The 14357-nt window shown below is 51.2% G+C and overlaps 1 pseudogene; it reads left to right on the top strand.

Annotated features, from left to right (window-relative positions):
- The first annotated feature begins 7380 nt into the window (after positions 1-7380).
- Positions 7381-10289, top strand: LOC119100945 (dynein light chain Tctex-type 1-like; annotated as a pseudogene).
- The last annotated feature ends 4068 nt before the right edge of the window (positions 10290-14357 follow it).

Below are 14357 nucleotides of genomic sequence, written 5' to 3'. Positions count from 1 at the left end.
TTGGCGGCGAGAGCAAACACGGTTTTTATTTAGCGGATGGGAGCGTTTGGGGATTTGTAGATACACTTCCCTATACGACAAAATATATGTTTTCTGTCTATGGGTCGATAAACATCCGGTTACCTTAACGGATCCAGTTCCGGGGTTTGGGGAGCAGCCATTCAGCCAAATTGCATTAACTACTCCAATGTTCTTTGTTGGCCTGGGATACTTTGTCTTCTTTGTTGTCCTTTGTTGTCATGTCACAACATCCCGTGGAAAACAACGGGGCTTTATTGAAGTTGCTGTTTTTACGTGACCAGCGAGCGGCGTGTGAAAATTGTGACGGAAATTTGGCGTTGGGATCGCAATTTTTTGAATCATATTGACATACACATATTGGTGATATGTTATTGAGACTAAAAGCAAACTCCTTCAAGTGAATGCATGAAATGCGCTGTATGAATATCGGTGGGGATGAGTTTGTTGTTACTGGTAACTATTTGTATACCTTTAAGTGGAAAAGGCTCCTCTAGATATCACAACTTCTCTGTTTAGTAGACACGCTGCTCAATAGACCACTCCTTGATTACGTCATCGTACATTGCACAACATTGAATTAGAGCCAAATGACGGTCGTTACATCCAGAAATAATGCTCACAGACGCCAGATATGAACGACTCGACAATTATATTTTTCCTTGCCATGATCACCGCATGGATAATGGAATGACAGGATTGTATTTTTTTTCCCGGGACACTGTCTGCTGGTGATGGTGCCACGAGTCAGTCGGCTGCAGCTATCAATGCATCATCAAGGAGTCATTTGAATGATCAAGGTTGTGTCGGTTGATTATGTATTTCCAATGCAGACCGTTGGTGCTCGCATAATGGCATCGTGCGCATACAGTCGTACATGCTACGCACGGCTTAAAATCATTTAAGTTGTTCAGTGTATTTGGGAGGATCATCGTGCACATAGATTAAGAGTGACACTGTTTTGTGTGACACCGTACTTAGGCTTTTGCCCGTGGGCTGCTTGTGTTCTGAACAAACGAATTAACTACTCATATTCCTTTAGATAAAGGCCTCAGCTGAAATATCAATTCAACTATCTTTCCTTTCTCCCGGTGATTATGCGAGGAATACGGCCAACAGTACCGTTTTGACCAAAAATCATCCAGGCTTTGATTTCCTCATCGTTGGTATGAATACTTCCAATGTTTACATTTATATTAATTTTCTCTTAGGGACTATGTACATTTCCGAAAAAAATAATGTGACCAGGTGAGCTCGCACTAAACGGGGTAGGGGAAGGCCTTCTCTACACCTTTGGTGCATGTTCCGGACTGTTAACGAATATGCCGTATGGGAAAAGCTACTCCATGTTTGGGTATGTAACAGCAGAAAGATAGGACAGCTTACTATCCGGCACCCCGCACTGCGCGCTTTTCACTGTGGGAGCTTCTGTCATCCGTAGACCTATCACCAGCAGGCGCTCCCGACGTTCAGCGGCTGAAGAGGCGAATGATGCAGATGCAGGCCCAGCACCGAACTATTCGCCTGAACCGGCGCCGGGATTGCTCGCCTGCTGCGTCAGGTGTGAGCTGGCGCCGGGGATTGCTCGCCTGCTGCGCCAGGTGTGAACTGGCGCCGGGATTGCTCGCCTGCTGCGCCAGGTGTGAACTGGCGCCGGGATTGCTCGCCTGCTGCGCCAGGTGTGAACTGGCGCCGGGATTGCTCGCCTGCTGCGCCAGGTGTGAACCGGCGCCGGGATTGCTCGCCTGCTGCGCCAGGTGTGAACTGGCGCCGGGGACTGCTCGCCTGCTGCGCCAGGTGTGAACTGGCGCCGGGATTGCTCGCCTGCTGTGCCAGGTGTGAACTGGCGCCGGGATTGCTCGCCTGCTGCGCCAGGTGTGAACCGGCGCCGGGATTGCTCGCCTGCTGCGCCAGGTGTGAACTGGCGCCGGGGACTGCTCGCCTGCTGCGCCAGGTGTGAACTGGCGCCGGGGATTGCTCGCCTGCTGCGTCAGGTGTCAGCTGGCGCCGGGGATTGCTTGCCTGCTGCGCCAAGTGTGCTACCAGCTCCCACCGAAAACAGGAGGATTGCTCGCCTGCTGCGCCAGGTGTGCTACCAGCTCCCACCGAAAACAAGGGGATTGCTCGCCTGCTGCGCCAGGCATGCTACCAGCTCCAACCGAAAACAGGGGACCTGCAACGTGTCCAGACCAGTGACATCTAATCCAGCATCATCAACTCAAGTCGTTCAACTTAGTAATTCAGCTGGCATCGACTGGCCGAGGTTCGACAGAAGGCCTGAAAAGTGTCGCCAAAGCTGTCCCACTATGCTCTATCAGCCGGAAGGTCTATGCATTCGTTCGGCATGTCAGGGGGGTCCCTGCCTCCAGACGGCACGCTGACAAGGTAGATGCCTGGCTCCCAGCTTGGTACCGGCATCCTCCATGGAACTCCAGCCAATCTCAAGTCAGCCCATCCGGATGCTAAAGCTAGCAGGGGAGACGATGGACACGCTGGGGCGCATCTCCTGCCTCTGCTTCCACTAGATGACATTGCACAATCGACGGTCGTGTGACTACATCCTTTTTCCACACGATGAATATCGCTATCAGCTGATCCGCTGCATTGAATATGACTTGCCTGAACCTTATGAGGGGCGACTGTGATACGTCTCAGGGTGCATGCTGTTTGGGACTCGAGAGAGTCTTAGCCAGTATTTGCTGAGTATAGGCAGGACGGACCAGCGGGACCTTATTTACCCTCTGCATCATAAAATAAGTAATAATCAGGACCCACGTCCAGCTAATGACTAGGTCCCAGTTGCACATTGACTTGGCTGCTCTGGTTACATGGAGCTGCGCCACTTTGCCTGGCCGGGTACGGGCAGGGGCCCCGGCTGAGGACCCTAAAACGTCTAAGCTTCCTGCGCTTTTATTGCCGACCGATCATGGAATATATTTCGGCCGGGAAGTCAGGGACACGCCGGGCCAGGTCAAGCAGGCCAAAGGCACAGGCCAGGCAAGTCAGGGACACGCGCACACTCGTTTCGTAAAACAATCTTAGCCTTCATCGGTATTTGAACATGCTGTCCTTTCGCGTGGTGTGCCTGACCAGGGCGGCTATAAATATTGACTAAGACCTGGAAGTTTCAGGAGCGAATCCAGGATTTCGTCAGGGGAGAGGGCACGAAACACTATGGGGCCCCCTAGGGTTTGGGGCCCTCTAAAATATCCTTGCATTCCGGTCATTCCTTTTATGAATAAAAACATTATATATATATATATATATATATATAATATATATATATATATATATATACTGTTCGATATCGTTCGATCGTTCGGTATCGTTCGGTACCGTTCGGCTCGGTCAGTCTCTTTCACTCGTCGTCGACACGCATCCGTCGGCTGATGCCATATTTTGAGGTTCGAATATTGGGCCAGGAAGAGGGCATACGCGTCCTCTCCCTGGCGGCGCCCGCGATATAATGTTTCACAAGGCAAAAAAGAGGAAACGTGGGAAGGCAGACTTGTACTGAACACATACATACATATTAAATAAAACGGAACCCATCTTAGTCTACGCAGCTCGATCAAGCCAGGTGTGCTTACCTATGCGCATGCATGGAGCTTACTCATTTTCAACAGAGCATGTTAAATCCTGTGATTTTGAAGCTAACTGTTTCAGAAAAACAGCCAAAATAAACTCAAGCTGGCTGCTAAATGCCATCGAAGGCAAGAACGAACTTCATTTCTAGCCTATTTACGGATAGCCGGCTGGGCGAGGTAATTAGCTGATGGCTGATGACTACTGCAGAAGCTTTACTTGGTTTCAAGGGAGTGCATGCTATCGTAACATTCAAAATATGGTAAGAACGTGATGCACAAGTATAATAAGTCACGCTCAATAGCCAAGGGAAATGACACATGCGACGTCGGCGGCACGTATAATGCTGTTCGACGATCGCACGTAAAAATTCATCGGCGCATATCCGACTGCTTATCTAAGGCTAAGGCACCCATGCCAATAGGGACGAAACATGAGCGACCATGGGCGCCTCAGGACGCAAACAAACAGGCTCTTGTCAACAAGCATAGGGTCCTTAGAGCAAGCAAAAAGAACCCAGGACCAACGTGGTGTGTCCCTACACGACCGGTAGTGCCCCGGCAGGCTGACATGTAAGGCCCCAGTCAAAGCACAGGACCCTCTGAGCAAAGGGGAATTACGCAAGACCATGAATTAATACCCCTGTGCGATCAAGAGCACCCGGGCAGATTAATAGCAGCAGCCTTGACAAGAGTGAAGAGCCCTCCGAAAATGGGGTCGAAGTGAAAAAGCTCTAAATAAAAGTGGAGGGCCCCTAAGCATCGAGTGTTTCGGTGCCTTATCACATGTAAGCTCCAGCAACAGCACAAGGTCCTCCGAGCAAGTGGAAAGAACCCGATATTATATGATGGGCCCTGAACAACTGAGTGCACTCGGGCATATGATGTCCTGGAAAAAGCGTACAGAGCCTTTCGGTAGACCTGGAAAGATCCGTGGAGGAAAACTTGATCGATCGAGAGTGCTCAGGCATGGAAGTAGACACCATCTTAACAGCGGCATTGGGCCCTAATAGAAAATGCGAAAAGATCAAGAGCAACGTGGAAAGTCTCTTAGCGACTGGACTGACTCGGCAAGTGGACACATAGGGTGCGAGCAACAGCGCAATGTCTCTGGCCAGCGCAATGACCCTCAAAATTTCCCCCAAGCAGCACTTCCTCATTCAGCAAAAAACTTAATTTATCTGCTTATGAACTCTTTACTCTTGCCAGCAACCGTTCTTGGTCGTCTGTAGGCCCAAAGACGTGCAATTGTGCCGTGTGCAATGTTTTGTTAGAAAACTGCTTCCGTTCGGCCAGTTGTGAGCTCCTTTGGGGATTAAAGGTTCCCTCGACATGGTTCATGGGGGCATGATTCCGTGCCTTCCCCTCTCCGCCTCCATCCGCCACCGGCCCGAACAGCTTAACAGATGGGGCCCGCCAAGAACACAGGATTATCCACTCAAATAAAAAGCAGCCAAAACACTGCATGGAGAGCCTTGGAATAATCGAGTGTGCCCGAGCAGGTAACAGATGGGAGCCCCCGACAAGAGCGCAGGGCCAGTTCCCGAGCAAGTTATAATATAGGGCCCCCCCGTCAAGAGCGTAGGGACCTCCATTCAAATAGGAAGTCCGTCAACAAGACCAAATGTCGAGAGCCCCGAATGTTCAAGTGTGTCCGAGCAGGTTGACAGATAGGGCCGATTTTCAACTGACAAACATCAGAATACTCACCACAGAAAGAACTAGTGTTCGTCAAAAAGTTTTGAACCCTCAAGGTCACCCTTTAAGGTTGATATTTTGGTATTCCTTCAAGGTCAATGTTTAAGGCGAATATTTTGATGTCTGTAAGTTTAAATCGGTTGGTAGTTTTGGGGTGATATGGAGTTCCCCGTCCTTTGAGCCCGAGTTTGACCTTAAAAAGAACATTGGGAAAATGACCATGAGAGATCAGGACTTTTTCACGGACACTAGTTCTTTTTAGTGTGAATATTCTGGCAGTGGCAGGTTTAAAATTAGCCGGTAATTTTTGGGTGATTAGGAGTTCCCGTCCCCTTGAGTCCGCGTTTGACCTTAAATAATGACCTTGAGAGGTCATGACTTTTTAAGGGCGCTAGTTCTTTCTATGGCGAATATTTTGACAGTTGCAAGTCTTAATCAACCAGTAATTTTGGGGTGATATAAAGTTCCCCGTCGTTTAAGGCCATGCTTGACTTTGAATAATGACCCTGAGAGGTCAGGAATTTGTCACGAACGCTAATTCTATCTGTGGTGAATATTCTGACATTTGCAAGCTGAAAATCGGCCAGCTATCTTTTGGTGATTTCGATTTCTCCGTCATTTGAGCCCGTGTTTGACCTTGAAGGGTGACCTCAAGAAGTTAGGACTTTTTGAAGGAAGCTAGTTCTTTCGGTTGCAAATATTCTGGCGTCTGCAAGTTGAAGATCGGCCGTTAATTTTCTAGTGATATCGAGTTCTCCGTCCTTTGACCTAGCTTTTGAAGTTGAAAGGCAAATTATATTGCAAAATAAGGGTCATTTTTGGTGTCTTCAAGCCACAATTGAAATTGAGATCTTTTTAAAAAAAAAGAAATCAGTACTACTCGCTGAATAAATCGCTGAATAAATTGCTAACTTCACGGATATTCAAGACCCGACATAGAGGTCGCCCAACAATCGAATGTGCCGGAGCAGCTTATTAGAAGGGGCCACGACAAGAACGTAAGGTTCTACATTCAAATAGGAAGTACCCATAACCCAGCGCAGAAGGCCCCAAAAGGTGGACTGTACCCGAGCAGATTATCAGGTGATCCCGAAGGAGCGCGGGGTCCTAAATTCAAACACCAAGACCCGATGTGCAGGGTTCTCGAACAATCCAGTGTGGCCGAACGGCGAGGCGAACAGAGGGGGGCCCGACAAATGCGTAGGCCCCCCGCCCCCATTCAAATAGGATGCACCCAAAACCCGATATAGAGGGCCCCCGAACGACTGAATGTGCCCGAGCAGGTTATTAGATAGGCCCCTGGCAAGAGCGTAGGATCCCCATTCAAATAAAACGTACCCAACGCATAATGTGAAGGCAGGACCTAGGAATGTTCCTTAACAATCAAAGTAACCCTGCAAGTGGGAACATAGGTCCCCCAGAAACAGCATATGGACCCTGGACACCGTAATATGGTTTAGAATTTCCAGTTAACAACTTTTTCAATCATGGAAGATCCTTTCTCTCTTTTCGCTGGCACTTCCCTTTCGCTTGTAGCTGTTCTTGGTGGCCTGGAAATCCAAAGACGTCCAATCTTGTTGAGTTTTGTGTTAAAAAACTGCACCTGTTCGGTCCCCTATGGGCCCCTTCGGAGCCTATGGACCCCTTCGTCGCCCAAGGGGCGGGGGCATGGTCCCGTGGCTAACCCTCTGTATCCGCCCCTAGGAAGTTTCAAGAATTCTGTTGGACAAGTCCACCAGAGGGTCCCAGTTATGATGTGCATATTAAACTGGCTACATTGGGGTGCAGTTTTAAGTCCATCTGGCGCTTTTGAACTCATAAATGCTTCTTCATGCCGACCGTCTCAAGGAAACAACACGGCGGATGATTCTCGAATGACTAACCTATAGAAATGGTTTAACTGTTGATTCTACTAATTTCATCACGTTTGCCTTGATATTCTATCTACTCCACTAGGTTAACATCTCATATTACATGGGATCGCTGATGTCCTTGAACACGTACGCAGCCGGCCTGGCGTTTAAGAAATGCTCCCATGACGTCACATGCAGACTTGCACAGAGGCGCACGCAGCAGGGAGCCATCTATTCTGCACGGCCTTGCTGCGGTCTCTCTCTCGCACGACCTTGGTTACCACTAGAGCAGGAGGGAAGGGTGTGTTGTGGGTGTGGTGGCGCCGTAATAGACTATTGCCCGATATCCTATTGCTTTGCAAGCAACCAAGACTGTATAGGAGACAAGCAGCCTTGCAGGAGTGCTTTGTTCTAAGGGCCTTGAGGCGTTGGTGGCTGATTTCAATTTTTGAGAATTCAATTTTTGCTGATGTATTAGGGTAATTTTGTTCTCAAACACTTTCGGAAAACAACGAATCTTAAACTAACGAGCGGTAGTGGACAAGTCTGAAATAGTCGTCAAGTCATCTGAAGTCTGAAGATGGAAGACACCTCAGAGGAGGTGAGTGGAAAACAAATGTGATCGTGTGTTAGGTTTGTGTGACCAGCGGGCAGTGCTTGACACAGGGATATACATTTGATGGCCCAGAAAACAAAAGTCCTGGGTTCTGTGCAGAGTTAAAATATTTTTGTTACCAGTGCAAGCCCTTCTTTAAGGACAAAATTCTGCCTGAAACCTGTGTGGTGTGCGTGGATAGAGTTGTCTGTGAAATGCTTCACATGCATTGAGGCTAAGGGTTTTATGGAACATGTAGGTAGCTTAACAAAAGTGGGAGAGAAAGGCATTATGTAGTGTGATATTACACTCATGTGATTGCAGCATTGTCTGCAGGGAAGTGTTCCTACCGCACAGGGTGTGTATGGGCATCTGCGCTGTCTCATGCTCGTCTGCTGGACTTCAGACTAACCAAAATGTGCTGAAGTTACCAAATTATTTTGTGATAACTATTTTTTGGAAAACAAGTTTTCAGGTAAATGTCTCATTTCCATAATTTCCCAAAACATTGGCCCCATGTACTGAAAGTGGTGGCCACTGTGCACCAAACTCGTATTGCTTGAATTTATGTTGCATGGATGCCAACATTTCTATGGCTGCTCTGGGCATGTTGAGTGTAATTTTTTTCGCATTTGGGTTGTGGCCTGTGCTGAAATTTTGAAGAATGCAACTTAATTTTGTAAAGTCATAACCATTGGCTGCCTCACATCATAACTTAAATGCCCTGTTACACCCCTGTGCTGGCTACCAGAACCATGTTGGATAACAGAACAGCACCAGGTAGGACTAGATAGATGAGGACCTGGTCCCATTCAGTCCTACCTGGTCTTAACATATAGGTATTACAGGTAAATGAAAAAGATAAATGAAGGTGCCTGCAGGCATAGTGTGGATCAATGTCTGTGGCATGGGGCATCTTTACCTTTGAATATTATGAAAGCTTTAGGTGAAATTGTTTCCTGAATATAAGTAGGTAACCCTGTGCTGACAATGCCTCCCCAGTGCTTACCCAGCCTGACTTAAAAATGATGCAGGACCTGTATCAATTTGGCTGGAGATGCAGGGAACAGCCTGCTGTACCACTCATTTGTCTGTCTCTGCCTTAATTGTTGCATCTGAATAGAATGTTAGGTGTCTGTTTCTGTGCTTATTTGTTGCATCTGAATGGCATGTTCAGCTGGGCTGCGGTCAGCCCAATTTCTGTTGTATTACCACTGGGCAGGCACGGACAGCAATGTCTATCTGCATTTGTTTGGCAAATGCCTCTTCATGCATGGGTTGATTTCCAACTGAATTTAGTGATGCCCATGATCCACTGATCAGATATTTGCACAGAATATGTGCTCACATGTTGCATAGTTGGATTGCCCATGGAGATAATATCTGGATTTTAGGTCATATCCTAACCTATGTGTAACATTTAAGGAACAAATGAATTGGTAACATGATCCACAAACTTATATTTCATGCTTTTATTTCCAGACACAGTTTGTGGTGGATGAAGTCAGCAATATAATCAAGGAGGCTGTGGGAAAGCACCATTGGTGGGAACACCTACCAACAGGCAAAAGTCAACCAGTGGGCATCCAGTGTTGTTGAATCATGCTTGGGTGCCCTCACTAAACTGCAGAAACCTTTCAAATATATTGGTAAGCTTGCAGATATTTAAACCACACTTGACTATGCACTGTTGCTCTAGTATTTGCACTTACACTCTAAGCGCTAAAGTCATTAGTCCATTGTGGGTACAACATCCAGCTGCGTGACACATGTGTACTGCAATGCTTGTCCTGGCCCATGATGGCATGCCATTTGACTGTTGGGTCACTCTCTGTCACAGTCTGTGGCCATGTCTTGTGACACTAGAAGAGACCATCACAAATCCTTCTGTGGGCACTGATAGGTCCTGTTGGCTGACCTCTCATAATATCCTAATGACTGGATTTGTAGCATCTCTTGCAGCTGATCTTTGTGATGACCTCGAGCGATGTCTCCAGTGACCAGCGTCATCATGCAGAAGACAGGCGCCGGCCTACACACGGCCAGCTCCTGCTACTGGGACAACAGCACCGACGGCAGCTGCACCGTCCGCTGGGAGAACAAGACCATGTACTGCATCGTCTCCGTGTTCGGGCTGGCCATCTGATTGGGCGCTGTGGGCCCTCCGCGGTGACCCACGTCATCCGCAGCCCCAAGGAGACTTGGATCGGGTGCAGCGTCGAGGCAGTTCGACGCTGATGTCTGGAGTTGACAGTGGCCTTTCCGGGACCGAAGCGCCTTGGACCATTTCGGCAGTGGACTAGCATGCTTGCTGTGCACAGCTCCCCAGCAGCAGTGGACTAGCACGCTTGCTGTGCACGGCTCCCCGGCAGCAAGTCTAGTTACTGGAGTCGTGGTCACATTCCAAGGCATGCCAGCGGCTCGCTGCTTTTAGAAGTGTTCGGACCTAGTCGAAAGATGGGATGACGTTTAATTATTGTTTTCGTTGCATGCACATGTTCAATAAATATGACAATTAACCATAACCGAATTTGCGGCTGCTCTTTTCTACCCAGACCAGTACCAATGCAGGAAACATAACGGTACTGTATTTACAGAAAACAACGGCAGGCACCTTGAGTTAGCGTTCAGTCCACGCCGAGCTCCAGCAGCACAAAACCCACCGGACCTGCCACACCTACAGGTCGAACGTTTTGCTGTGTTTCTTCTCAGTGTCGTCGCTGAGCAGCGCCAGACCGGCCTCTATCGCGTCGCCGATGTCGGCAGGCGCGGGGGGCCGGCCGCGCCGCCCGCGGCCACCACCGCCGAAGTACTCGGCCGTGGCAGGTGGCGCCACCTCCGGCGCCGGCGCCGCGCCCGCCCTCCGGTGGCACGCAGTCCGGGTCGGTCAGGTCGGCAGCGGCTGCCTGGCGGGCCGGTAGCTGGGGGCGCGCCGGCTCGGTACCGGCGCCGGACGCCGGACGGCCTCCAGCCGAGGGGCCGGCGTACTCCGGGAACAGACTGGCGGCGGGCGCCGGCGCCGCCGCCGCCACCGGAGCGCTGCTCGTCTGATACGACCCGCTGCTGGGCGAGAAACGCACCGTCTCTGCCGGGAACCGGCTGGGTGGTCTTGGGCTGGCCGGCAGGCTGTGTGCGTCTGACCCGTGCTGGCTGCGGACCTGGCCGTTGTGGACGCGTGACGCTGCCACGTGGGCCGGTAACTGCCCAGTATAAGACAGGTACTTCGTAACGTTGTGCGGTAACGGCGATGGATTGGGCGGAAACAGCGTTGAATGGGATGGAGATCGCGTCTCAGTCGGTGGCAGCTTGTGCTGGCTTCAGCGGACGCTGCGCCGTATTGGGCGGAAAGCCGCACATTGGGCGGGAAATGCCACTACGTTGTTCGAATACTGCAGTACGTCTGTTGGGGATAGCACTCCACTTGTTTGAAACAGAGATGCGTCCGGCGGTCCTGCCGAGTCGATCTGTGCCGGGCCGACGTGCTGCGGTGGTCCGCTGATGACATGTGGCGGCGGGCCGCTGGTGACCAATGTGGCGGCGGGCCGCTGACGACATGTGGCGGCGGGCCGCTGACGACATGTGGCGGCGGACCGCTGACGACATGTGGGCCGGCGGGCCGCTGACGACATGTGGGCGGCGGCCGCTGACGACATGTGGCGCGGACCGCTGACGACATGTGGCGGCGGACCGCTGACGACATGTGGCGGGGCCGCTGACGACATGTGGCGGCGGGCCGCTGACGACATGTGGGCGGACCGCTGACGACATGTGGCGGCGGGCCGCTGACGACATGTGGCGCGACCGCTGACACATGTGGCGGCGGACCGCTGACGACATGTGGCGGCGGCCGCCGACGACATGTGGCGGCGGGCCGCTGGCAATATGTGGCGGTGGTCCGCTGGTGACATGTGGCGGCGGGCCGCTGGTGACATGTGGCGGCGGTCCGGTTGTGACCTGCGTTGGTGGACCGCTGGTAACATGTGGCGGTCCGCTGGTGACATGTGTCGGTGGTCCGGTTGTGACCTGCGTTGGCGGGCCGCTTGTGACCTGCGTTGGCGGGCCGCCGCCAGAGGTGGAGCCTGCGCCGGCCGGTTCCACAGCGTCCGCAGACACCGTCCTGCAGCCGCCGTCCTCCAGCCGCCGCGGCAGCTCTGGGATCGCCGCCGATGTGGCGGTGGTGGCGGTGGCGGTGGGGCCCTGGCGGCCGCGGCCCCGCCTGCCCGGCTCGTACTGAGTCGGCGGGGCGAACTCTGGCCTCCGATCCTGCCGCTGCTGCTCCACCCACTGTTCCTGGGTCAGCACTGCGGCACAGGGCGGGCACCACGTCATAGGCAATACCACACTACAAGACCATAGGCACCTGCGACGCTTCTGATCTACCAAGAGTGTCCCTGCCTGTGCGCAGAGTATTTCACAGTTCGTACTGCGGTGGTCGGAAACACATGCTACAAAATACTTAAATAATCTGTTGATCATCATCTTATCATCTAGCTTGCCTGTGATGACTCAAATACGCAATTAAACGTTAGAAACGCATGACCCGGTCGAAGTGGCACAAATCTGGGGTTCACGCACACACGCAGCGTTCCAAACGCGTCATTTTGAGACGATATAGCACTGGTATGCCTGTCCGGCACCTACGAAAACGTGGTGAATGAGTGTCAGCAATCCCTGCGACTGGGTACTCCAGACTGGTAAACTGGAAGGGTACTTAAGAGCCAGTAAACTCGCAGGGACAACAAAATGACATCCACTTTGAAGGCCGATGGCAAGACATGTACACGGGAGCCACTCACGTGGCCTTTTGGAGACGCCCTCCTTTCCAAGATCCCATTCTCGGATAAACTTCTGCCTTTCCTCCTCCCGTCTGTCTTGCTTCCGCCTTCTTGTCCAGCTCTCTTGCGTCGGTACGGCGGGAGCAGCCACCGGAGCTGGCGTTTCGTCTTCATCTGCTGACTGTTCCCTTTCCAGCGCATCTGGAAAAGGGGACACTCCGTCAGCCGCCAGCGCCCCCCCCCCCCCCCCCCTGGAAAAACGACATCCAACGCGCCCCTGACATGCCCAAGTCACAAAAAACTAACACGCGTGGATTGCACTTGATAACGGTTGCCTGCTTACCCTGGTAGTCAATTTCCTTTGTTGCACCCGCGCTGCGCTCAAGCCAACGACAGAGGTGTCTGCACGCGCTTCGCGCGAAAGCGTGCGACAGCCTGCCGGCGGATACCATGGACTCTGGACTATTCAAACGTGGCTTGACAAGTAGCCCGGCGGATGCCATGGACTCTGGACCGTTCAAACGTGGGTGGACAATAAGCGCAACGGGTGCGATGAACCCTGGACCGTTCAAACGTGACTTACAACTAGCCCAGCGCGCCTGTGCAAAGACGGATGATTCAACAGGGAGGGTGGGGAAAGAACCATGCATAGGCGAGTGGTTGGCTGGCGCAACTGACAATATGGTCAATCGTCTTGTTTCATCAATAATGAAACGTTGCCATAAAACGGCGACGATCCTTGCACTACGAGGAGTAAGCATGCCTGCTGCGGAGTCGTTAACACGCTGAGGTGTGTGTGTGTGTGTGGGGGGGGGGGTCAATTTGCCGCCCCCCCCCCTCCCGAGGGTATTTCCGGAGTGATTTCCGAACAGCGCGGGGTAGCCGCGCCCAATTTTGCATAGCTGTATGCAATTGAATAGCGAATCGTTTGGTATCAAAAATTCATACGTACCTTGTAAGGTCACTGACCTACGGCATGTCAACATCAAGGCATGGATTCGGCGAAGTCAATTTCTAGGGAGTCGTTCAATCTGATGCGACAACGGAGTGATAGACAAGCTATGCGTCTCTAAGATACTTTTTATTAGGCAACCACAATGGAATAAACAGATTCCAGTGACCTAAGATTAGGTATGAATGTCAGACCAGGGTCAAAACCAACCTGTTTTATTACTCTAGGGCTTGCTGTACGGAGTAATTTCTGGTGCTCACTTCAAAGCTTCTGCTAACAGGAACCACATTATACACTTTTCATGAACTTCTTTGAGGCCAGAATAGCTTACTTACCTAAAATGACCCACGTCAACAATTTGTTTCACAACATACTGCCTAGAGCCATCTTTGTCGCTTATTCAGGTGCAAGACTAAAAGCAGACTTGTATGATTTTGGTCACTATAGCCGTCAAGCGGTCAAACAAGGTTACTGCCCCTACATGAGCATGCAACCTTTTGCTTAGAACACGTGTCTAAGTTCTGGGGGCGCTTTGGGCACCAACCTGGAGTTTGGCCTTGTCTGACCTTTTTGACCCGAAGGTCATGACCTGGGAACCACGGTTTGACCCAAGTGAGTTCACGTACAGGCCCACACATCCTTTGAATTTTGTGTCTCTAGCTCTTAGTTTCTGAGATCTCAGGGGGTTTGAACTGATCCCCAGCCCAGCGAAGGGTATCCACCGGCAACCCGAACACGTGTCGAGGAGTTAGTAGTCAGTGTCAGGTCAGTGTACATCAAAAATAGTCGAGTCAGGCTGGTTTGTTATACCATAGGCCAACACCTATGGTCTGTTACGTCCAGGTTTCGAAATCTCCCGCCGAAAGTCGCAAATGAGTTGAC

This window comes from Pollicipes pollicipes, unplaced genomic scaffold, assembly GCF_011947565.3.
Source record: "Pollicipes pollicipes isolate AB1234 unplaced genomic scaffold, Ppol_2.1 Scaffold_4881;HRSCAF=5763_pilon_pilon_pilon, whole genome shotgun sequence".
NCBI lineage: Eukaryota > Metazoa > Arthropoda > Thecostraca > Pollicipedomorpha > Pollicipedidae > Pollicipes > Pollicipes pollicipes.
This window is presented reverse-complemented; position numbering and strand designations above follow the sequence as displayed.